Below are 25,849 nucleotides of genomic sequence, written 5' to 3'. Positions count from 1 at the left end.
CTGACACTGAAAGGAAAATCAGGCCCAATGTTACACACTAGGTTTTCTGTGCCCCAATAATTTGAGACAGATGGCACACACAGGACCAGCACTCAAGCAGAAATGCCAATCTTAATCTCCCAATATTTTTTTTTTTTCTGGGAGAATTTACCCCCCCCCCAAAAAAGGCCCAGTATTACACAGTGGTTTTCGGTGGTACACAATGAGAGACAGATGCCACACACAGCAATGGCACAGAGGCAGACTTGCAAATATTTATCTCCCACTATTTTTTTTTTTATAAAAGGGAGAATTTAGAAAAAAAAAAGGCCCAGTATTACACAGTGGTTTTCGGTGGCACACAATGAGAGACAGATGCCACACACAGGACTGGCACAGAGGCAGACTTTCCAACCTTTATCTCCCACTAATTATTTTTTTTTTTACAGGGAGAATTTACCCCCCCCAAAAAATGGCCAAGTATTACACAGTGGTTTTCGGTGGCACACAATGAGAGACAGATGCCACACACAGCAATGGCACAGAGGCAGACTTGCCAATATTTATCTCCCACTAATTATTTTTTTTTGAAAAGGGAGAATTTACCCCCCCAAAAAAAGGCCCAGTATTACACAGTGGCTTTCGTTGGCACACAATGAGAGACAGATGCCACAAACAGCAATGGCACAGAGGCAGACTTGCCAATATTTATCTCCCACTAATTTTTTTTTTGAAAAGGGAGAATTTACCCCCCCCCAAAAAAAAGACCCAGTATTACATAGTGGTTTTCGGTGGCACACAATGGGAGACAGATGCCACAAACAGCAATGGCACAGAGGCAGACTTGCCAATATTTATCTCCCACTAATTATTTTTTTTTGAAAAGGGAGAATTTACCCCCCCAAAAAAATAATGGCCCAGTATTACACAGTGGTTTTCGGTGGCACACAATGAGAGACAGATGCCACAAACAGCAATGGCACAGAGGCAGACTTGCCAATATTTATCTCCCACTAATTTTTTTTTTTTGAAAAGGGAGAATTTACCCCCCCCCAAAAAAGGCCCAGTATTACACAGTGGTTTTCAGTGGCACACAATGAGAGACAGATGCCACAAACAGCAATGGCACAGAGGCAGACTTGCCAATATTTATCTCCCACTAATTATTTTTTTTTTAAAAGGGAGAATTTACCACTCAAAAAAAGGCCCAGTATTACACAGTGGTTTTCGGTGGCACACAATGAGAGACAGATGCCACAAACAGCAATGGCACAGAGGCAGACTTGCCAATATTTATCTCCCACTAATTATTTTTTTTGAAAAGGGAGAATTTACCCCCCCAAAAAAAGGCCCAGTATTACACAGTGGTTTTCGGTGGCACACAATGAGAGACAGATGCCACAAACAGCAATGGCACAGAGGCAGACTTGCCAATATTTATCTCCCACTAATTATTTTTTTTTGAAAAGGGAGAATTTACCCCCCCAAAAAAAGGCCCAGTATTACACAGTGGCTTTCGTTGGCACACAATGAGAGACAGATGCCACAAACAGCAATGGCACAGAGGCAGACTTGCCAATATTTATCTCCCACTAATTTTTTTTTTGAAAAGGGAGAATTTACCCCCCCCAAAAAAATGGCCAAGTATTACACAGTGGTTTTCGGTGGCACACAATGAGAGACAGATGCCACAAACAGCAATGGCACAGAGGCAGACTTGCCAATATTTATCTCCCACTAATTATTTTCTTTTGAAAAGGGAGAATTTACCCCCCCCAAAAAAAAAAGACCCAGTATTACATAGTGGTTTTCGGTGGCACACAATGGGAGACAGATGCCACAAACAGCAATGGCACAGAGGCAGACTTGCCAATATTTATCTCCCACTAATTATTTTTTTTGAAAAGGGAGAATTTACCCCCCCCAAAAAATAATGGCCCAGTATTACACAGTGGTTTTCGGTGGCACACAATGAGAGACAGATGCCACAAACAGCAATGGCACAGAGGCAGACTTGCCAATATTTATCTCCCACTAATTTTTTTTTTTTGAAAAGGGAGAATTTACCCCCCCCCCAAAAAGGCCCAGTATTACACAGTGGTTTTCAGTGGCACACAATGAGAGACAGATGCCACAAACAGCAATGGCACAGAGGCAGACTTGCCAATATTTATCTCCCACTAATTATTTTTTTTTGAAAAGGGAGAATTTACCCCCCCAAAAAAGGCCCAGTATTACACAGTGGTTTTCGGTGGCACACAATGAGAGACAGATGCCACAAACAGCAATGGCACAGAGGCAGACTTGCCAATATTTATCTCCCACTAATTATTTTTTTTGAAAAGGGAGAATTTACCCCCCCCAAAAAAGGCCCAGTATTACACAGTGGTTTTCGGTGGCACACAATGAGAGACAGATGCCACAAACAGCAATGGCACAGAGGCAGACTTGCCAATATTTATCTCCCACTAATTATTTTTTTTTGAAAAGGGAGAATTTACCCCCCCCAAAAAAAGGCCCAGTATTACACAGTGGTTTTCAGTGGCACACAATGAGAGACAGATGCCACAAACAGCAATGGCACAGAGGCAGACTTGCCAATATTTATCTCCCACTAATTATTTTTTTTTGAAAAGGGAGAATTTACCCCCCCCCCCGAAAAAAAAGACCCAGTATTACATAGTGGTTTTCGGTGGCACACAATGGGAGACAGATGCCACAAACAGCAATGGCACAGAGGCAGACTTGCCAATATTTATCTCCCACTAATTATTTTTTTTGAAAAGGGAGAATTTACCCCCCAAAAAAAATAATGGCCCAGTATTACACAGTGGTTTTCGGTGGCACACAATGAGAGACAGATGCCACAAACAGCAATGGCACAGAGGCAGACTTGCCAATATTTATCTCCCACTAATTTTTTTTTTTTGAAAAGGGAGAATTTACCCCCCCCCAAAAAAGGCCCAGTATTACACAGTGGTTTTCGGTGGCACACAATGAGAGACAGATGCCACAAACAGCAATGGCACAGAGGCAGACTTGCCAATATTTATCTCCCACTAATTATTTTTTTTGAAAAGGGAGAATTTACCCCCCCAAAAAAAGGCCCAGTATTACACAGTGGTTTTCGGTGGCACACAATGAGAGACAGATGCCACAAACAGCAATGGCACAGAGGCAGACTTGCCAATATTTATCTCCCACTAATTATTTTTTTTTGAAAAGGGAGAGTTTACCCCCCAAAAAAAGGCCCAGTATTACACAGTGGCTTTCGTTGGCACACAATGAGAGACAGATGCCACAAACAGCAATGGCACAGAGGCAGACTTGCCAATATTTATCTCCCACTAATTTTTTTTTTGAAAAGGGAGAATTTACCCCCCCCAAAAAAATGGCCAAGTATTACACAGTGGTTTTCGGTGGCACACAATGAGAGACAGATGCCACAAACAGCAATGGCACAGAGGCAGACTTGCCAATATTTATCTCCCACTAATTATTTTCTTTTGAAAAGGGAGAATTTACCCCCCCCCAAAAAAAAAGACCCAGTATTACATAGTGGTTTTCGGTGGCACACAATGGGAGACAGATGCCACAAACAGCAATGGCACAGAGGCAGACTTGCCAATATTTATCTCCCACTAATTATTTTTTTTGAAAAGGGAGAATTTACCCCCCAAAAAAAATAATGGCCCAGTATTACACAGTGGTTTTCGGTGGCACACAATGAGAGACAGATGCCACAAACAGCAATGGCACAGAGGCAGACTTGCCAATATTTATCTCCCACTAATTTTTTTTTTTTGAAAAGGGAGAATTTACCCCCCCCAAAAAAAGGCCCAGTATTACACAGTGGTTTTCAGTGGCACACAATGAGAGACAGATGCCACAAACAGCAATGGCACAGAGGCAGACTTGCCAATATTTATCTCCCACTAATTATTTTTTTTTGAAAAGGGAGAATTTACCCCCCCAAAAAAGGCCCAGTATTACACAGTGGTTTTCGGTGGCACACAATGAGAGACAGATGCCACAAACAGCAATGGCACAGAGGCAGACTTGCCAATATTTATCTCCCACTAATTATTTTTTTTGAAAAGGGAGAATTTACCACTCAAAAAAAGGCCCAGTATTACACAGTGGTTTTCGGTGGCACACAATGAGAGACAGATGCCACAAACAGCAATGGCACAGAGGCAGACTTGCCAATATTTATCTCCCACTAATTATTTTTTTTGAAAAGGGAGAATTTACCCCCCAAAAAAAAGGCCCAGTATTACACAGTGGTTTTCGGTGGCACACAATGAGAGACAGATGCCACAAACAGCAATGGCACAGAGGCAGACTTGCCAATATTTATCTCCCACTAATTATTTTTTTTTGAAAAGGGAGAATTTACCCCCCCAAAAAAAGGCCCAGTATTACACAGTGGCTTTCGTTGGCACACAATGAGAGACAGATGCCACAAACAGCAATGGCACAGAGGCAGACTTGCCAATATTTATCTCCCACTAATTTTTTTTTTGAAAAGGGAGAATTTACCCCCCCCAAAAAAATGGCCAAGTATTACACAGTGGTTTTCGGTGGCACACAATGAGAGACAGATGCCACAAACAGCAATGGCACAGAGGCAGACTTGCCAATATTTATCTCCCACTAATTATTTTCTTTTGAAAAGGGAGAATTTACCCCCCCCCCCAAAAAAAAGACCCAGTATTACATAGTGGTTTTCGGTGGCACACAATGGGAGACAGATGCCACAAACAGCAATGGCACAGAGGCAGACTTGCCAATATTTATCTCCCACTAATTATTTTTTTTGAAAAGGGTGAATTTACCCCCCAAAAAAAATAATGGCCCAGTATTACACAGTGGTTTTCGGTGGCACACAATGAGAGACAGATGCCACAAACAGCAATGGCACAGAGGCAGACTTGCCAATATTTATCTCCCACTAATTTTTTTTTTTTGAAAAGGGAGAATTTACCCCCCCCCAAAAAAGGCCCAGTATTACACAGTGGTTTTCAGTGGCACACAATGAGAGACAGATGCCACAAACAGCAATGGCACAGAGGCAGACTTGCCAATATTTATCTCCCACTAATTATTTTTTTTTGAAAAGGGAGAATTTACCCCCCCAAAAAAGGCCCAGTATTACACAGTGGTTTTCGGTGGCACACAATGAGAGACAGATGCCACAAACAGCAATGGCACAGAGGCAGACTTGCCAATATTTATCTCCCACTAATTATTTTTTTTGAAAAGGGAGAATTTACCCCCCCCAAAAAAGGCCCAGTATTACACAGTGGTTTTCGGTGGCACACAATGAGAGACAGATGCCACAAACAGCAATGGCACAGAGGCAGACTTGCCAATATTTATCTCCCACTAATTATTTTTTTTTGAAAAGGGAGAATTTACCCCCCCAAAAAAAAGGCCCAGTATTACACAGTGGTTTTCAGTGGCACACAATGAGAGACAGATGCCACAAACAGCAATGGCACAGAGGCAGACTTGCCAATATTTATCTCCCACTAATTATTTTTTTTTGAAAAGGGAGAATTTACCCCCCCCCGAAAAAAGGCCCAGTATTACACAGTGGTTTTCGGTGGCACACAATGAGAGACAGATGCCACAAACAGCAATGGCACAGAGGCAGACTTGCCAATATTTATCTCCCACTATTTTTTTTTTTTTGAAAAGGGAGAATTTATCCCCCCCCAAAAAAGGCCCAGTATTACACAGTGGTTTTCGGTGGCACACAATGAGAAACAGATGCCACAAACAGCAATGGCACAGAGGCAGACTTGCCAATATTTATCTCCCACTAATTATTTTTTTTTGAAAAGGGAGAATTTACTCAAAAAAAAAAAAAATGGCCAAGTATTACACAGTGGTTTTCGTTGGCACACAATGAGAGACAGATGCCACTAACAGCAATGTCACAGAGGCAGACTTGCCAATATTTATCTCCCACTAATTATTTTTTTTTGAAAAGGGAGAATTTACCCCCCCAAAAAAAGGCCCAGTATTACACAGTGGTTTTCGGTGGCACACAATGAGAGACAGATGCCACAAACAGCAATGGCACAGAGGCAGACCAGCCAATATTCATCTCCCACTAATTATTTTTTTTTGAAAAGGGAGAATTTACCCCCCCAAAAAACAAAATGGCCAAGTATTACACAGTGGTTTTCGGTGGCACACAATGAGAGACAGATGCCACAAACAGCAATGGCACAGAGGCAGACTTGCCAATATTTATCTCCCACTAATTATTTTTTTTTGAAAAGGGAGAATTTACCCCCCCCAAAAAAAAGGCCCGGTATTACATAGTGGTTTTCGGTGGCACACAATGAGAGACAGATGCCACAAACAGCAATGGCACAGAGGCAGACTTGCCAATATTTATCTCCCACTAATTATTTTTTTTTGAAATGGGAAAATTTCCCCCCCCCCAAAAAAAAGGCCCAGTATTACACAGTGGCTTTCGTTGGCACACAATGAGAGACAGATGCCACAAACAGCAATGGCACAGAGGCAGACTTGCCAATATTTATCTCCCACTAATTTTTTTTTTGAAAAGGGAGAATTTACCCCCCCCAAAAAAAGACCCAGTATTACATAGTGGTTTTCGGTGGCACACAATGGGAGACAGATGCCACAAACAGCAATGGCACAGAGGCAGACTTGCCAATATTTATCTCCCACTAATTATTTTTTTTTGAAAAGGGAGAATTTACCCCCCAAAAAAAATAATGGCCCAGTATTACACAGTGGTTTTCGGTGGCACACAATGAGAGACAGATGCCACAAACAGCAATGGCACAGAGGCAGACTTGCCAATATTTATCTCCCACTAATTATTTTTTTTTGAAAAGGGAGAATTTACCCCCCCCAAAAAAAGGCCCAGTATTACACAGTGGTTTTCAGTGGCACACAATGAGAGACAGATGCCACAAGCAGCAATGGCACAGAGGCAGACTTGCCAATATTTATCTCCCACTAATTATTTTTTTTTGAAAAGGGAGAATTTACCCCCCAAAAAAAGGCCCAGTATTACACAGTGGTTTTCGGTGGCACACAATGAGAGACAGATGCCACAAACAGCAATGGCACAGAGGCAGACTTGCCAATATTTATCTCCCACTAATTATTTTTTTTGAAAAGGGAGAATTTACCCCCCCAAAAAAAGGCCCAGTATTACACAGTGGTTTTCGGTGGCACACAATGAGAGACAGATGCCACAAACAGCAATGGCACAGAGGCAGACTTGCCAATATTTATCTCCCACTAATTATTTTTTTTTGAAAAGGGAGAATTTACCCCCCCAAAAAAAGGCCCAGTATTACACAGTGGCTTTCGTTGGCACACAATGAGAGACAGATGCCACAAACAGCAATGGCACAGAGGCAGACTTGCCAATATTTATCTCCCACTAATTTTTTTTTTGAAAAGGGAGAATTTACCCCCCCCAAAAAAATGGCCAAGTATTACACAGTGGTTTTCGGTGGCACACAATGAGAGACAGATGCCACAAACAGCAATGGCACAGAGGCAGACTTGCCAATATTTATCTCCCACTAATTATTTTCTTTTGAAAAGGGAGAATTTACCCCCCCAAAAAAAAAGACCCAGTATTACATAGTGGTTTTCGGTGGCACACAATGGGAGACAGATGCCACAAACAGCAATGGCACAGAGGCAGACTTGCCAATATTTATCTCCCACTAATTATTTTTTTTGAAAAGGGAGAATTTACCCCCCAAAAAAAATAATGGCCCAGTATTACACAGTGGTTTTCGGTGGCACACAATGAGAGACAGATCCCACAAACAGCAATGGCACAGAGGCAGACTTGCCAATATTTATCTCCCACTAATTATTTTTTTTTGAAAAGGGAGAATTTACCCCCCCCCAAAAAAGGCCCAGTATTACACAGTGGTTTTCAGTGGCACACAATGAGAGACAGATGCCACAAACAGCAATGGCACAGAGGCAGACTTGCCAATATTTATCTCCCACTAATTATTTTTTTTTGAAAAGGGAGAATTTACCCCCCCAAAAAAAGGCCCAGTATTACACAGTGGTTTTCGGTGGCACACAATGAGAGACAGATGCCACAAACAGCAATGGCACAGAGGCAGACTTGCCAATATTTATCTCCCACTAATTATTTTTTTTGAAAAGGGAGAATTTACCCCCCCCAAAAAAGGCCCAGTATTACACAGTGGTTTTCGGTGGCACACAATGAGAGACAGATGCCACAAACAGCAATGGCACAGAGGCAGACTTGCCAATATTTATCTCCCACTAATTATTTTTTTTTGAAAAGGGAGAATTTACCCCCCCCAAAAAAAGGCCCAGTATTACACAGTGGTTTTCAGTGGCACACAATGAGAGACAGATGCCACAAACAGCAATGGCACAGAGGCAGACTTGCCAATATTTATCTCCCACTAATTATTTTTTTTTGAAAAGGGAGAATTTACCCCCCCCGAAAAAAGGCCCAGTATTACACAGTGGTTTTCGGTGGCACACAATGAGAGACAGATGCCACAAACAGCAATGGCACAGAGGCAGACTTGCCAATATTTATCTCCCACTATTTTTTTTTTTTTGAAAAGGGAGAATTTATCCCCCCCCAAAAAAAGGCCCAGTATTACACAGTGGTTTTCGGTGGCACACAATGAGAAACAGATGCCACAAACAGCAATGGCACAGAGGCAGACTTGCCAATATTTATCTCCCACTAATTATTTTTTTTTGAAAAGGGAGAATTTACTCAAAAAAAAAAAAATGGCCAAGTATTACACAGTGTTTTTCGGTGGCACACAATGAGAGACAGATGCCACAAACAGCAATGGCACAGAGGCAGACTTGCCAATATTTATCTCCCACTAATTATTTTTTTTTGAAAAGGGAGAATTTACCCCCCCAAAAAAAAGGCCCAGTATTACACAGTGGTTTTTGGTGGCACACAATGACAGACAGATGCCACAAACAGCAATGGCACAGAGGCAGACTTGCCAATATTTATCTCCCACTAATTATTTTTTTTTGAAAAGGGAGAATTTACCCCCCCAAAAAAGGCCCAGTATTACACAGTGGTTTTCGGTGGCACACAATGAGAGACAGATGCCACAAACAGCAATGGCACAGAGGCAGACCAGCCAATATTCATCTCCCACTAATTATTTTTTTTTGAAAAGGGAGAATTTACCCCCCCAAAAAACAAAATGGCCAAGTATTACACAGTGGTTTTCGGTGGCACACAATGAGAGACAGATGCCACAAACAGCAATGGCACAGAGGCAGACTTGCCAATATTTATCTCCCACTAATTATTTTTTTTTGAAAAGGGAGAATTTACCCCCCCCCCAAAAAGGCCCAGTATTACACAGTGGTTTTCAGTGGCACACAATGAGAGACAGATGCCACAAACAGCAATGGCACAGAGGCAGACTTGCCACTATTTATCTCCCACTAATTATTTTTTTTTGAAAAGGGAGAATTTACCCCCCCAAAAAAAAGGCCCAGTATTACACAGTGGTTTTCGGTGGCACACAATGAGAGACAGATGCCACAAACAGCAATGGCACAGAGGCAGACTTGCCAATATTTATCTCCCACTAATTATTTTTTTTGAAAAGGGAGAATTTACCCCCCCCAAAAAAGGCCCAGTATTACACAGTGGTTTTCGGTGGCACACAATGAGAGACAGATGCCACAAACAGCAATGGCACAGAGGCAGACTTGCCAATATTTATCTCCCACTAATTATTTTTTTTTGAAAAGGGAGAATTTACCCCCCCCCAAAAAAGGCCCAGTATTACACAGTGGTTTTCAGTGGCACACAATGAGAGACAGATGCCACAAACAGCAATGGCACAGAGGCAGACTTGCCAATATTTATCTCCCACTAATTATTTTTTTTTGAAAAGGGAGAATTTACCCCCCCCGAAAAAAGGCCCAGTATTACACAGTGGTTTTCGGTGGCACACAATGAGAGACAGATGCCACAAACAGCAATGGCACAGAGGCAGACTTGCCAATATTTATCTCCCACTTTTTTTTTTTTTTTGAAAAGGGAGAATTTATCCCCCCCCAAAAAAAGGCCCAGTATTACACAGTGGTTTTCGGTGGCACACAATGAGAAACAGATGCCACAAACAGCAATGGCACAGAGGCAGACTTGCCAATATTTATCTCCCACTAATTATTTTTTTTTGAAAAGGGAGAATTTACCCCCCCCCAAAAAAAATGGCCAAGTATTACACAGTGGTTTTCGTTGGCACACAATGAGAGACAGATGCCACACACAGCAATGGCACAGAGGCAGACTTGCCAATATTTATCTCCCACTAATTATTTTTTTTTGAAAAGGGAGAATTTACCCCCCTCCCAAAAAAGGCCCAGTATTACACAGTGGTTTTCGTTGCCACGCAGTGAGAGACAGATGCCACAAACAGCAATGGCACAGAGGCAGACTTGCCAATATTTATCTCCCACTAATTTTTTTTTTGAAAAGGGAGAATTTACCCCCCCCAAAAAAATGGCCAAGTATTACACAGTGGTTTTCGGTGGCACACAATGAGAGACAGATGCCACAAACAGCAATGGCACAGAGGCAGACTTGCCAATATTTATCTCCCACTAATTATTTTCTTTTGAAAAGGGAGAATTTACCCCCCCCCAAAAAAAAGACCCAGTATTACATAGTGGTTTTCGGTGGCACACAATGGGAGACAGATGCCACAAACAGCAATGGCACAGAGGCAGAGTTGCCAATATTTTTCTCCCACTAATTATTTTTTTTTGAAAAGGGAGAATTTACCCCCCCAAAAAAATAATGGCCCAGTATTACACAGTGTTTTTCGGTGGCACACAATGAGAGACAGATGCCACAAACAGCAATGGCACAGAGGCAGACTTGCCAATATTTATCTCCCACTAATTATTTTTTTTTGAAAAGGGAGAATTTACCCCCCCCCAAAAAAGGCCCAGTATTACACAGTGGTTTTCAGTGGCACACAATGACAGACAGATGCCACAAACAGCAATGGCACAGAGGCAGACTTGCCAATATTTATCTCCCACTAATTATTTTTTTTTGAAAAGGGAGAATTTACCCCCCAAAAAAAGGCCCGGTATTACACAGTGGTTTTCGGAGGCATACAATGAGAGACAGATGCCACAAACAGCAATGGCACAGAGGCAGACTTGCCAATATTTATCTCCCACTAATTATTTTTTTTAGAAAATGGAGAATTTACCCCCCCCAAAAAAAGGCCCAGTATTACACAGTGGTTTTCGGTGGCACACAATGAGAGACAGATGCCACAAACAGCAATGGCACAGAGGCAGACTTGCCAATATTTATCTCCCACTAATTATTTTCTTTTGAAAAGGGAGAATTTACCCCCCCCCAAAAAAAAGACCCAGTATTACATAGTGGTTTTCGGTGGCACACTATGAGAGACAGATGCCACAAACAGCAATGGCACAGAGGCAGACTTGCCAATATTTATCTCCCACTAATTATTTTTTTTTTGAAAAGGGAGAATTTACCCCCCCAAAAAAGGCCCAGTATTACACAGTGGTTTTCGGAGGCACACAATGAGAGACAGATGCCACAAACAGCAATGGCACAGAGGCAGACTTGCCAATATTTATCTCCCACTAATTATTTTTTTTTTAAAACGGAGAATTTACCCCCCCCAAAAAAGGCCCAGTATTATACAGTGGTTTTTGGTGGCACACAATGAGAGACAGATGCCACAAACAGCAATGGCACAGAGGCAGACTTGCCAATATTTATCTCCCACTAATTATTTTTTTTTGAAAAAGGAGAATTTACCCCCCCCAAAAAAAGGCCCAGTATTACACAGTGGTTTTCGGTGGCACACAATGAGAGACAGATGCCACTAACAGCAATGGCACAGAGGCAGACTTGCCAATATTTATCTCCCACTAATTATTTTTTTTTGAAAAGGGAGAATTTACCCCCCCCAAAAAAGGCCCAGTATTACACAGTGGTTTTCGGTGGCACACAATGAGAGACAGATGCCACAAACAGCAATGGCACAGAGGCAGACTTGCCATTATTTTTCTCCCACTAATTATTTTTTTTTTAAAAGGGAGAATTTACCCCCCCCCCCAAAAAAAAAGGCCCAGTATTACACAGTGGTTTTCGGTGGCACACAATGAGAGACAGATGCCACAAACAGCAATGGCACAGATGCAGACTAGCCAATATTCATCTCCCACTAATTATTTTTTTTGAAAAGGGAGAATTTACCCCCCCAAAAAACAAAATGGCCAAGTATTACACAGTGGTTTTCGGTGGCACACAATGAGAGACAGATGCCACAAACAGCAATGGCACAGAGGCAGACTTGCCAATATTTATCTCCCACTAATTATTTTTTTTTGAAAGGGGAGAATTTACCCCCCCCCCCAAAAAAAAGGCTCGGTATTACATAGTGGTTTTCGGTGGCACACAATGAGAGACAGATGCCACAAACAGCAATGGCACAGAGGCAGACTTGCCAATATTTATCTCCCACTAATTATTTTTTTTTGAAAAGGGAGAATTTCCCCCCCCCCCAAAAAAAAGGCCCAGTATTACACAGTGGTTTTCAGTGGCACACAATGAGAGACAGATGCCACAAACAGCAATGGCACAGAGGCAGACTTGCCAATATTTATCTCCCACTAATTATTTTTTTTTGAAAAGGGAGAATTTACCCCCCCAAAAAAAGGCCCAGTATTACACAGTGGTTTTCGGTGGCACACAATGAGAGACAGATGCCACACACAGCAATGGCACAGAGGCAGACTTGCCAATATTTATCTCCCACTAATTATTTTTTTTTGAAAAGGGAGAATTTACCCCCCCAAAAAAAGGCCCAGTATTACACAGTGGTTTTCGGTGGCACACAATGAGAGACAGATGCCACACACAGGACTGGCACAGAGGCAGACTTTCCAACCTTTATCTCCCACTAATTATTTTTTTTTACAGGGAGAATTTACCCCCCAAAAAAAGAAAGGCCCAGTATTACACAGTGGTTTTCGGTGGCACACAATTAGAGACACATGCCACACACAGCAATGGCACAGAGGCAGACTTGCCAATATATATCTCCCTGCAGTAATCTCAGAAAAGTATGGCAGGCAGCTATAAAAAGGACTGCTGCACATAAAAGTGTGGACAAACACACAAGATAGCTGTGCAGAAAGGAAGGAAAAACAGGATTTTTGCTTTGAAAAAAGCAGTTGGTTTGCACAGCGGCGTACACACACATCAACGCAGCTATCAGGGTCAGGGAGCCTTCTAAGGCAGCCCAATGAGCTACAGCGCTGAGAAAAAAAATGTAGCTTCCACTGTCCCTGCAAACAAAAGGTGGTGTTGAACAGTGGAAATCGCTACAGCACAAGCGGTTTGTGGCTTCATGTACCCTGCCTATCACTATCCCTGCTTCTGACGAAGCGGCAGCAACGTCTCCCTATGCTCAGATCAGCAGCAGTAAGATGGCGGTCGGCGGGAACGCCCCTTTATAGCCCCTGTGACACCGCAGAAAGCAAGCCAATCACTGCAATGCCCTTCTCTAAGATGGTGGGGACTGAGATCTATGTCATCACGCTGCCCACACTCTGCGTCCACCTTCATTGGCTGAGAAATGGTGCTTTTAGCGTCATTGAAACGCGACTTTGGTGCGAAAGTCGCATACCGCATGGCCGACCCCACACAGGGATCGGCTCGGTTTCATGAGACGCCGACTTTGCCAAAAGTCGGCGACTTATGAAAATGAACGATCCATTTCGCTCAACCCTACTCTGCACCACATGATTGCCACGCTCCCACAGCGGCGTAGCCCATTCCAAAGCCCTGTCCGACAAGAGAGACACAATAAATCCCACCTTAGGCTACGTTCACATTTGCGTTGTGCGCCGCAGCGTCGGCGCCGCAGCGAACAACGCAAACAAAAACGCGGCAAAACGCACGCTAAAACGCTGCGTTTTGTGCCGCATGCGTCCTTTTTGGCCGAAAGTTGGACGCAAAAAAAATGCAACTTGAAGCGTTTCTTGCGTCCAACGCTTGCGGCCATGCGGTGCAAAACGCAGCACAACGCATGTCCATGCGCCCCCATGTTAAATATAGGGGTGCGTGATGCATGCGGTGCCGCTGCGGCGCTGACCGCAAATGTGAACGTAGCCTTAGTCCGCTCTGTGGGAAAACGTGCAGCCAGGAGCTCGAGGTAGATAGAGCACTGACTCACGAATCCCCTACAAAATTTGCTATCTCCAGAAAATTTTTCTGGCAGCGGGAGGCGTGATAATGTCAGAACAGGGGTGGTAGTGGACAAGGTTGCTGCAGCCACGCTAGCAGCCTGTACAGCAACTGCGGTAACATCCACAGCTGGGGTTGAGCTCTCGAGAGCCGCCAACCTACCCTCCAGCTGCTGGATATACAGCAAGGATTGCTGAATGTCTGCCATTTACTAGCCAGACCCTGGCGCTAATATTATGTTAAGGCTAGCGGAACGCACCGAGTAAATATAGAGGTTTTATTATAATTGATGCATTCGCAGCCCGGGGTCCACCGTGCAGGAGAACCTGCTGCTAGCAAACGGCGGAACTATAAGGCGGTATGAGCTAACCCTGTTATTTCACAGAGTAGCCGAAAGTCAAAGCACTGTGCCCTGTTTGACTTCACAGTGGCACAGGCTAACTACCCAACTGAGAGCAGTCAGTGGTCATGCATGCACAAAATCTCCTCGCCGGAGGTGCCAGCATTCTAGGGGTTATTTCAGCCGGGTCCCTGAACACAAACTCACATGACCACACTGGCGCAAAGCACATAACATAGAACAATACTAGCGCATGGCCGTGCAGCCATGCGAGCCTTAAATAGTTGCAGCATGTACAGGACCTTCCTAGAAGTACCAATGAGAGGCTGCCACAGAGCGTGAGCACCTACAGGACCTTCCTGAAGGACCAATGGCCTTAGCTGCAGTATCTGATCATGTGACCCTCGCTCTCCACTGAGAGATCTTACTCTGGTCATGCTCAGAACGAAAAAAGCAGGACTTAGTCCCAAAAGCGTCTGCTCGCCGCTGCCCAGCACTGACTTCAATGGCAGAAGCAGGAAAAGCAGCAGTAACTCTTTGTACAGAGTCAGACTGAGTGAGACGCTGAGACCTACGTCTCCGCTGAGCAGGCTCCACTGTGGCAGAAGGAGAATGGGAGACCGCAGCGGAGATGGCCTGAGATTCCCACTGTGCTGAGGTGGGAACTCAACCTTTAACATAAACCTTGTTGATATATTTATGAGACACTAGTGGTCCATTTTTCTTACCTAGCTACTCAGACATTACACATCTGATTTAGGGCGTTTAACTCAGGCTCTTTGTAGGTTTTTGAAAATGCCCTTTTCGGAGACTCTCCAAAATATACTCCTTCATGGTTTGGCGCTTGGGCGTAGACAGATCATAGACTGTCTTGCCCAAAAATTGATTGGCTGTAGCAGAAAAGAACACGTTAACCCTGGTGATCTAGTGGTGGAGAATGATGAGACGTTGATGAAGGCCTCATTAAAAACTAGGCCCAATGTAAAGGAGCGGGTCTCCTAGACTTGTAATGCCTATACACTTAGTTTTTTGGGTTTAAACTTATTAACGGCATCATAAAAACACCTTTTCACAAAAAATGAGTGACTTTTGCATCACGGAATACGGTTACCCTGGTGTTCGTATGGTTGTGGATGATGAGGATGAGGATAAGGAGGAGGATAACTCTAAGCAGCCCAGACCAGGAAGCGTACAACCATGTGTGGTTGTGAAGAGGTGCATGAGAATACATCTCCACAAAAAAGGCAATGTATTTGATGTTATGTTTCGCTGTTTTCATTCAGTGGTGTACAGAAGTCTTGACCAATCCAGCCCTTGTTCATAAGAGTCAGCCTGTCAGCATTTTCAGTTGACAGGCGGATGAGCTTATCTGTTATGCTTCCACCAGCGGCACTAAAAACCCGCTCTAACAGAACACTAGCAGCAGAGCAGGTCAGGACTTCCAAGGCATAGAGAGCCAGTTCATGCCACGTGTCCAGCTTGGATACCCAATAATTAAAAGGCACAGAGGAATCACGGAAGACATTTGTACGATCTGCAAGGTACTACCTCAGCATTTTCCCAAACATTGCACTTCTTGTGACAGCACCCCTTGCCTCTGTGCTGGCACAATGGGAGGATCTGAGAAAACTGTCTCAGAACTTTGCCATTGTTCCCCTGCCTGAGCTGGATTGTACTTCTGTCTTTCTCACTTGGACTCCTTGGTTGTACAACAAAATCTGACGTCTGCTGCCAGCGTTCTCAGATGGAATTTTTTTTAGTAATTCCGCTACAAGGGCCCTATGATACTGCAACATTTTAGTACACCTGTCTGCCTCTGGAAGAAGAGATTGAAAGTTCTCCTTGTAGCGTTGGTCTAGCAGTGTCACCAACCAGTAATGAGTGTCACCGAAAATTGCGTGCCAGACTGCTAACAGGCCAGACTTCTGTGTCCTCACCAACAGGACAACTGACCATGCTGTCCTACTCCTCCTCATCCTCATCCTCAGGCCACCCACGCTGAACAGACTGTATGACAGCTGTGCTTGTAGCACCGTATTGCGCATGAAAGTAGTTCCTGTTTTTCCTCCTCCTCCTCTTCCTCATTGTCTACCAATCCACGTTGGGATGACATAAGGCTGGGCTGAGTGTAATCCCCCTGTACGGTTCCTTGCTCCATGTCCTCATGCTCTGCCTGCAATGCATCCTCTTTAATTGTGAGCAGAGAAGTTTTCAGAATGCAGAGACGCGGGATGGTGATGCTAATTATGGCGTCATTGCCGCTCACCATCTTGTTGCAGTCCTCAAAGTTTCTGAGGATGGTACATATGGCTGACATCCATGTCCACTCCTGAGGTCTTATGTGTGGAGTCTGAACTGAATAACAATGGCGGTGTTGATGCTGGTAGTCAACAATTGCCCTCTTCTGCTCAAAAATCCTTTCCAACATATGCATTGTAGAGTTCCAATGCGTGGGAACATCACTCACCAGTCGGTGAGCCGGAAGCTGCAAAAGCTGCTGAAGAACGGCAAGGGCAGTTCTGTAGTGCTTCCAGCTTGTGACTGATGTGCTCATTTCAGAGATGGAGGCTGAAGAGGAGGAGGAGGTGAAGGAGCTGTAGACTGTGAGAGCAACCCTCATTGATGTAGGGCCCACAATCCTCGGTGCGGGGAGGATGTGTTCCATCCCAAGGTCCGACTGGGTCCCAGCTTCCACTATGTTAACCCAGTGTGCTGTCAGTGAGACGTACCATCCCTGGCCACAATCACTTGTCCACGTGTCTGTGGTTAGGTGGACTTTCCCAGTAACAGCATTGATGAGGGCACGGGTAATGTTGTGGGACACATGCTGGTGTAATGCCAGAATGGCACACCAGGAGAAATAGTGGCATTTGGGGATCGAGTACCTTGGCATGGCCGCTGCCATCAGGTTGTGAAAAGCTTCCATCTCAATGAGCCTAAAAGGCAACATTTCGAGGGCAAGTAGACAAGAAATGTTAGAATATAGTACTCTGGCCTGTGGGGCGCTGGCTGGGTATTTCCGCTTGCGTTCTAATGATTGGGGTATAGACAACTGAAGGATGCACTGGCACAAGGACGTGGATGGGCTTGATGATGGTGTTGGTTAACTGTGGGCAACAACAGTTGCAGGTAGGGTTGAGCGACTTTTGCTTTTTTAGGATCGAGTTGGGTTTTGTGAAACCCGACCTTCTCAAAAGTCGGATCGTGTGAAATCGGCCGATTCTACTGTAAAGTCGGGTTCCGGTCCCGGAACACGAAACCCAATGCAAGTCAATGTGCATTCATCTCTCTCTCTCTCTCTCTCTCTCTCTCTCTCTCTCTCTCTCTCTCTCTCTCTCTCTCCTCCGTGCATATATTGTATTTGACTCCGGAAATCACTGCAGCCCAAACGGTAATATGGCTCTATGACGCCACAGAAACCGGGCCGGAACCTATGTCATCACGCTGCCCACAATTAATTGGCTGAAAAAATGGCGGGGAAGGCGTCATTCAAAACGCGACTTTGGCGCCAAGATCGCGTACCGCATGGCCGACCCCACGCTGGGATCGGATCGGGTTTCATGAGACGCCGACTTTGCCAAAAGTCGGCGACTTATGAAAATGACCGATCCGTTTCGCTCAACCCTAGTTGCAGGGCATGAGGCATCTTCACATGCACCGTGGACTGGGGATTGGCTTCTACACAAAACAGTGGAAGAAGCAGTGGGGTCACCTGCAGACAGTGTTACTGGAGCCTGGAGTTCGGCCCACAAAGTTGAGTGCTTTGCTGCCATGTGCCTGATCATGCTGATGGTGGTCAGGCTGGCAGCTTTTTGCTATCCCTGCTGATGTGGGCATGGCAGGTGCTGCAAATGGCCTGTTTGGGGTTATCAGCAGAGTCTTTAAAAAATAACCAGACTCATTAACATATAACAGTTGGAAAGGCAACTTTCGTCATGATGGTGTTACGGGGAACAGATGCACACCTTTTGTTTGCGGCCACCACATTGCTTCTTCCTGCCTTTAGGGGTGATATGCCTCCTTCCCCATGTGTGCTGCTGTCCTCAATTTAGTTACTATGTCATCCTTCCACATCCGCATCCTGCTCCTCCTTCATGTGACCATGGCTGCTCAAATCTTTGGGCATTGCTACATGCGATCTCATCTTACCCCAGGTCTTCGAAGTGTCCAAATGAGGGATCAGTTGTCTCAGGGCACTTGGCATGGTGGGAGGAAGGAGGATCAGGGTGAGTAATATGTGGTACACACTCACTGCTACTCAGACTTTACCGTGTAGAAGATGTGGTGATGGTGGATAAGTGACTGGAAGCATTATCCGCTATTCAACCAACAACCATTTCACACTGCTCAAGCTTCAATAGTGGTGTGCTGCGGTCCCCTAGAAACTGGGACAGGAAAGTCAAGCGAGATCGTGCAGGTCTTTGTTGTGGCCCACTTTCAGCTTGGCCATGGCCTCGCCCTCTTCGTGTACCATCAGCATCACGTCCACTTCCCCGTCCCTTGCCTTGCCCATTTTAAGTGAACTACTGAAACATTTTAAAAGTTCAATACAAATGGACTAATTTTGAGAAAACTTATTTGTGATCAGTATGCCTGAATAGCAAGGATTTGGAGAAAACAGATAGACCAGGTGTCTGATGGAGATAAAAGACTGTTTAAATATGTTTGCTTTTTTTTTTTTTTTTTTTTTTTTTAAACCTCTAAATAGTGAGTAGACCAAGGCTAGCAGACAAAAAAATATACTGAATGCCTGCAAAGGGAGGATTTTAATACCACAGATACACTGGGCATCTGACGGAGATAACAGACTGTTTCAATATGTGGCTTTTTTTTAAAAAAATGTAAACCACAAAATGATGGGTAGACGAAGGCTAGCAGACAAAACAAAGCAACTTATGCCTGCAAATCTAGGATTTTGAAACCACATATACACCAGGGGTCTGACGGAGATAACAGACTGTTTAAATATGTGGCCTTTAAAAAAAATTGACCACTAAATACTGAGTAGACCAAGGCTAGCAGACAAAACAATGCAACGTGTTATGACCTGGTGGTTAAGGAGCCACACTGATATGACCTGGTGGCTAAAACGCAACATGGGACAAGCTCTGAGGAGGTGGTAACTCTACTGACCGCAGTTCCTAATCCTAACAACAACACTAGTAATAGCCGTGGGATGTTCCTGACTCTCCCTAGACACCTAAACAACTAACTACCCATAAAGAAGGAAATAGAAAGCTATCTTGCCTCAGAGAAAACCCCAAAAGGAAAGATAGCCCCCCACAAATATTGAGTGTGAGTGGAGAGGGAAATTATGTACACAGAAATGAAATCAGATCTTAGCAAAGGAGGCCAATACTAAACTTGATAGACAGAGTAGAAAAGGACACTGTGCGGTCAGTATTAAAAACTAAAAATCCACGCAGAGTTTACAAAAATGAACTCCTCACCGACTCACGGTGTGGAGGGGCAAATCTGCTTCCCCGGAGCTTACAGCTAGCCTGAATATGACATAGTGACAAGCTGGACAAAAAGAGACATATTTGCAGAGCAATAGAGTCCAAAGCAAATGGACAAACAAGAACTAGCAAAAACGTATCTTTTGCTGAAAAGGACAGGCCATATGAAAAATCCAAGGAGAGAACCAAATCCAACCAAGGACATTGACAGCTGGCATGAACTAAAGCCCAGAGCAGGTTTAAATAACAAACCCAGGCAAGGCGATTAGTGAAGGCAGCTGCTACAGCTACCTAAAGGAGCAGCAGTTCCACTTGAAACCACCAGAGGGAGCCCAAGGGCAGAACTCACAAAAATACCATTAGCAACCACAGGAGGGAGCTCCAGAACGGAATTCACAACAGTACCCCCCCTTGAGGAGGGGTCACCGAACCCTCACCAGAGCTCCCAGGCCGATCAGGACGAGCCAAATGGAAAGCACGAACCAAATCGGCAGCATGAACATCGGAGGCAACAACCCAAGAATTATCCTCCTGGCCATAACCCTTCCACTTGACCAGATACTGAAGCTTCCGCCTCGAAAAACAAGAATCCAAAATCTTCTCCACCACATATTCCAATTCCCCTCAACCAACACCGGAGCAGGAGGATCAACGGAGGGAACCATAGGTACCACAAATCTCCGCAACACGGATCTATGGAACACATTATGAATGGAAAAAGAAGCTGGAAGGGCCAAACGAAAAGACACCGGATTGATAATTTCAGAAATCTTATAAGGCCCAATAAAGTGAGGCTTGAACTTAGGGGAAGAAAACTTCATAGGAACATGACGAGAAGACAATCAGACCAAATCCCCAACACGAAGCCGGGGACCAACAAACCGACGACGGTTAGCAAAATGTTGAGCCTTTTCCTGAGACAACGTCAAATTGTCCACCACATGAGTCCAAATTTGCTGCAACCTGTCCACCACAGAATCCACACCAGGACAGTTAGAAGACTCAAGCTGCCCCGAAGAAAAACGAGGATGAAAACCAAAGTTACAAAAGAAAGGCGAACCCAAGGTAGCCGAACTAGCCCGATTATTAAGGGCAAACTCGGCCAACGGCAAAAAGGTCACCCAATCATCCTGATCAGCAGACACGAAGCCCAATTAGTTTCCAAGGTCTGATTGGTTTGCTCCGTTTGGCCATTTGTCTGAGGATGGAATGCTGAAGAAAAGGACAAATCAATGCCCATTCTAGCACAAAAGGACCGCCAAAACCTAGAAACAAACTGGGAACCTCTGTCAGACACAATATTCTCCGGAATGCCATGCAAACGAACCACATGCTGAAAAAATAATGGAACCAAATCAGAGGAGGAAGGCAACTTAGGCAAAGGTACCAAATGGACCATTTTAGAAAACCAGTCACAAACCACCCAGATGACAGACATCTTCTGAGAAACAGGAAGATCAGAAATAAAATCCATGGAAATATGCGTCCAGGGCCTCTCAGGAATAGGCAAAGGCAAAAGCAACCCACTAGCACGGGAACAACAAGGCTTAGCCCGAGCACAAGTCCCACAGGACTGCACAAACGAACGCACATCCCGCGACAAGGAAGGCCATCAAAAGGACCTAGCCACCAAATCTCTGGTACCAAAAATCCCAGGATGACCAGCCAGTACCGAACAATGAACCTCAGAAATTACCCTGCTAGTCCATCTATCAGGAACAAACAATTTCCCCACTGGACAGCGGTCAGGTTTATCAGCCTGAAACTCCTGAAGTACCCGCCGCAAATCAGCGGAGATGGCAGAAAGAATCACCCCCTCCTTGAGAATCCCAGCTGGCTCAAGAACTCCCGGAGAATCAGGCAAAAAACTCCTAGAAAGGGCATCAGCCTTCACATTCTTAGATCCCGGAATATACGAGACCACAAAATCAAAGCGGGAGAAAAACAGAGACCACCGAGCTTGTCTAGGATTCAACCGCTTAGCAGACTCGAGGTAAATCAGATTCTTATGATCAGTCAAGACCACCACGCGATGCTTGGCTCCCTCAAGCCAATGTCGCCATTCCTCAAATGCCCACTTCATAGCCAACAACTCCAGATTGCCGACATCATAATTACGCTCAGCAGGCGAAAACTTTCTGGAGAAGAAAGCACATGGTTTCATCAAAGAGCCATCAGAACTTCTCTGAGACAAAACGGCCCCTGCCCCAATCTCAGAAGCGTCAACCTCAACCTGAAAAGGGAAACATCTGGCTGACGCAACACAGGGGCAGAAGTAAAACGACGTTTAAGCTCCTGAAAGGCCTCAACAGCCGCAGAGGACCAATTCATCACATCAGCGCCTTTCTTCGTCAAATCGGTCAGAGGCTTCACCACACTAGAAAAATTAGCAATAAAGCGGCGATAAAAATTAGCAAAGCCCAAAAATTTCTGAAGGCTCTTTACAGATGTGGGTTGAGTCCAATCATGAATGGCCTGGACTTTAACAGGGTCCATTTCAATAGCCGAGGGAGAAAAAATAAAACCCCAAAAAGAAACCTTCTGAACTCCAAAGAGGCACTTAGACCCCTTCACAAACAACGCATTAGCACGAAGGACCTGAAATACCATCCTAACCTGCTTCACATGAGACTCCCAATCATCGGAAAAAACCAAAATATCATCCAAATATACAATCATGAATTTATCCAGATAATTCCGGAAGATATCATGCATAAAGGACTGAAATACCGATGGAGCATTAGAGAGCCCAAATGGTATCACAAGGTATTCAAAATGGCCTTCGGACGTATTAAATGCTGTTTTCCATTCATCACCTTGTTTAATACGCACAAGATTATACGCCCCTCGAAGGTCGATCTTAGTAAACCAACTAGCACCCTTAATCCGAGCAAACAAATCAGAAAGTAAAGGTAAAGGGTAGGGTTGAGCGACTTTCATTTTTTTAAGATCGAGTAGGGTTTTGGGAAACCCGATTTTGTCCAGAGTCGAGTCGAGTGCAGTCGGCCGATTATCGCTAAAAGTCGGGGATCGACCGAAACACGAAACCCAATGCAAGTTAATGGGGAAGCATAGTCGGCAGTGAGTGGAGGCCAGGAAAACACCTACAGTGCCCATTTTAATGCCAAAAACATCCATTCTTGTTTCTGAAGCTTGCCAATCTTAATTAACTGTATAATAATAGTTGGGCATAGGGAATTGGGGGAAAGTTGTGGGGGGAGTAGGGCTGGCTCAAGTTTTTCGTGGGCCCAGGAAATGCGGACTACGTCACGGCGGTGTTGCAGGGAAAGGTAAGTATTTAAAAGTTGCAAGTGCTGTGATCCTGAGCAAGCAGGGGGGGGCCCACTCGTTCGCATTGCCACTGGCACAGGGCCCCTCAAAGTACGGCGGTGTGTTTGCATGGCGGGGGCGCCTCCCACCAGCAGCGACACTTTTGCGTACTCTGAGGGGCCCTGTGCCAGTGACGTCGCCAACGAGTATGCCCCCCCACCTGATGAAGGAACCTGCACTTTCATCTGCACCTTCCTCTTTGTCCCTGTGTAAGGTGGTATAACATGCGGGAAGGGGAACCTTACTTTCAGCAGGGTCAGATTCTGGCTGTGTAGAGTACAAGGGGAATGTAGTGGTCTAGGTCAATGTACCAGCAGACTCATTTAGCAGTGGCTGGGCAATGGGCAGGATGAGGAGGAAACAGATATAGGGCCAAAGAATAAAGTAGGCTACATGCAGTTCAAAATTGGTAACAGGACTAAACAGGCGGCATTGCTTTGTTCAGTGGAGTAGCAAACCCAAGAGCAGCAGACACTGTTTCAAGGGCCTAACCACACTAGTAGGCCAAATGCAGTTTAATATCTGATAGTATAGGGCGAAAGCCAGAATGTGGAAGCTCAGCTTTGTTCAGTTGAGGACAACACCAGGGAGGGGCAGACACCTTTAGTAGGCCGGAAAAGCCTATTGCATTTTTTAAAATGGTAATTTGGAGCAGAAGGTTGAAGCTCAGCTTTATTTAGTTGAGGACAACACCAGGCAGGGGCACACAGACAGACACCTTTAGTAGGCCGGAAAAGCCTATTGCATTTTTTAAAATGGTAATTTGGAGCAGAAGGTTGAAGCTCAGCTTTATTTAGTTGAGGACAACACCAGGCAGGGGCACACAGACAGACACCTTTAGTAGGCCGGAAAAGCCTATTGCATTTTTTAAAATGGTAATTTGGAGCAGAAGGTTGAAGCTCAGCTTTATTTAGTTGAGGGCAACACCAGGGAGGGGCAGAAGCCGTTAGTAGGCCCTAACCACCATTTTTTTTTTTTAAAACCACTTAATGAGAGCCGGAAGGTTGAAGCTCAGCTTTATTTAGTTGAGGACAACACCAGGCAGGGGCACACAGACAGACACCTTTAGTAGGCCGGAAAAGCCTATTGCATTTTTTAAAATGGTAATTTGGAGCAGAAGGTTGAAGCTCAGCTTTATTTAGTTGAGGACAACACCAGGCAGGGGCACACAGACAGACACCTTTAGTAGGCCGGAAAAGCCTATTGCATTTTTTAAAATGGTAATTTGGAGCAGAAGGTTGAAGCTCAGCTTTATTTAGTTGAGGGCAACACCAGGGAGGGGCAGAAGCCGTTAGTAGGCCCTAACCACCATTTTTTTTTTTAAAACCACTTAATGAGAGCCGGAAGGTTGAAGCTCAGCTTTATTTAGTTGAGGACAACACCAGGCAGGGGCACACAGACAGACACCTTTAGTAGGCCGGAAAAGCCTATTGCATTTTTTAAAATGGTAATTTGGAGCAGAAGGTTGAAGCTCAGCTTTATTTAGTTGAGGACAACACCAGGCAGGGGCACACAGACAGACACCTTTAGTAGGCCGGAAAAGCCTATTGCATTTTTTAAAATGGTAATTTGGAGCAGAAGGTTGAAGCTCAGCTTTATTTAGTTGAGGACAACACCAGGCAGGGGCACACAGACAGACACCTTTAGTAGGCCGGAAAAGCCTATTGCATTTTTTAAAATGGTAATTTGGAGCAGAAGGTTGAAGCTCAGCTTTATTTAGTTGAGGACAACACCAGGCAGGGGCACACAGACAGACACCTTTAGTAGGCCGGAAAAGCCTATTGCATTTTTTAAAATGGTAATTTGGAGCAGAAGGTTGAAGCTCAGCTTTATTTAGTTGAGGGCAACACCAGGGAGGGGAAGAAGCCGTTAGTAGGCCCTAACCACCATTTTTTTTTTTTAAAACCACTTAATGAGAGCCGGAAGGTTGAAGCTCAGCTTTATTTAGTTGAGGACAACACCAGGCAGGGGCACACAGACAGACACCTTTAGTAGGCCGGAAAAGCCTATTGCATTTTTTAAAATGGTAATTTGGAGCAGAAGGTTGAAGCTCAGCTTTATTTAGTTGAGGACAACACCAGGCAGGGGCACACAGACAGACACCTTTAGTAGGCCGGAAAAGCCTATTGCATTTTTTAAAATGGTAATTTGGAGCAGAAGGTTGAAGCTCAGCTTTATTTAGTTGAGGACAACACCAGGCAGGGGCACACAGACAGACACCTTTAGTAGGCCGGAAAAGCCTATTGCATTTTTTAAAATGGTAATTTGGAGCAGAAGGTTGAAGCTCAGCTTTATTTAGATGAGGGCAACACCAGGGAGGGGCAGAAGCCGTTAGTAGGCCCTAACCACCATTTTTTTTTTTTAAAACCACTTAATGAGAGCCGGAAGGTTGAAGCTCAGCTTTATTTAGTTGAGGACAACACCAGGCAGGGGCACACAGACAGA

This window comes from Ranitomeya variabilis, chromosome 2 (assembly GCF_051348905.1).
Source record: "Ranitomeya variabilis isolate aRanVar5 chromosome 2, aRanVar5.hap1, whole genome shotgun sequence".
Taxonomy (NCBI): domain Eukaryota; kingdom Metazoa; phylum Chordata; class Amphibia; order Anura; family Dendrobatidae; genus Ranitomeya; species Ranitomeya variabilis.
Note: the sequence above shows the minus strand (reverse complement) of the source record.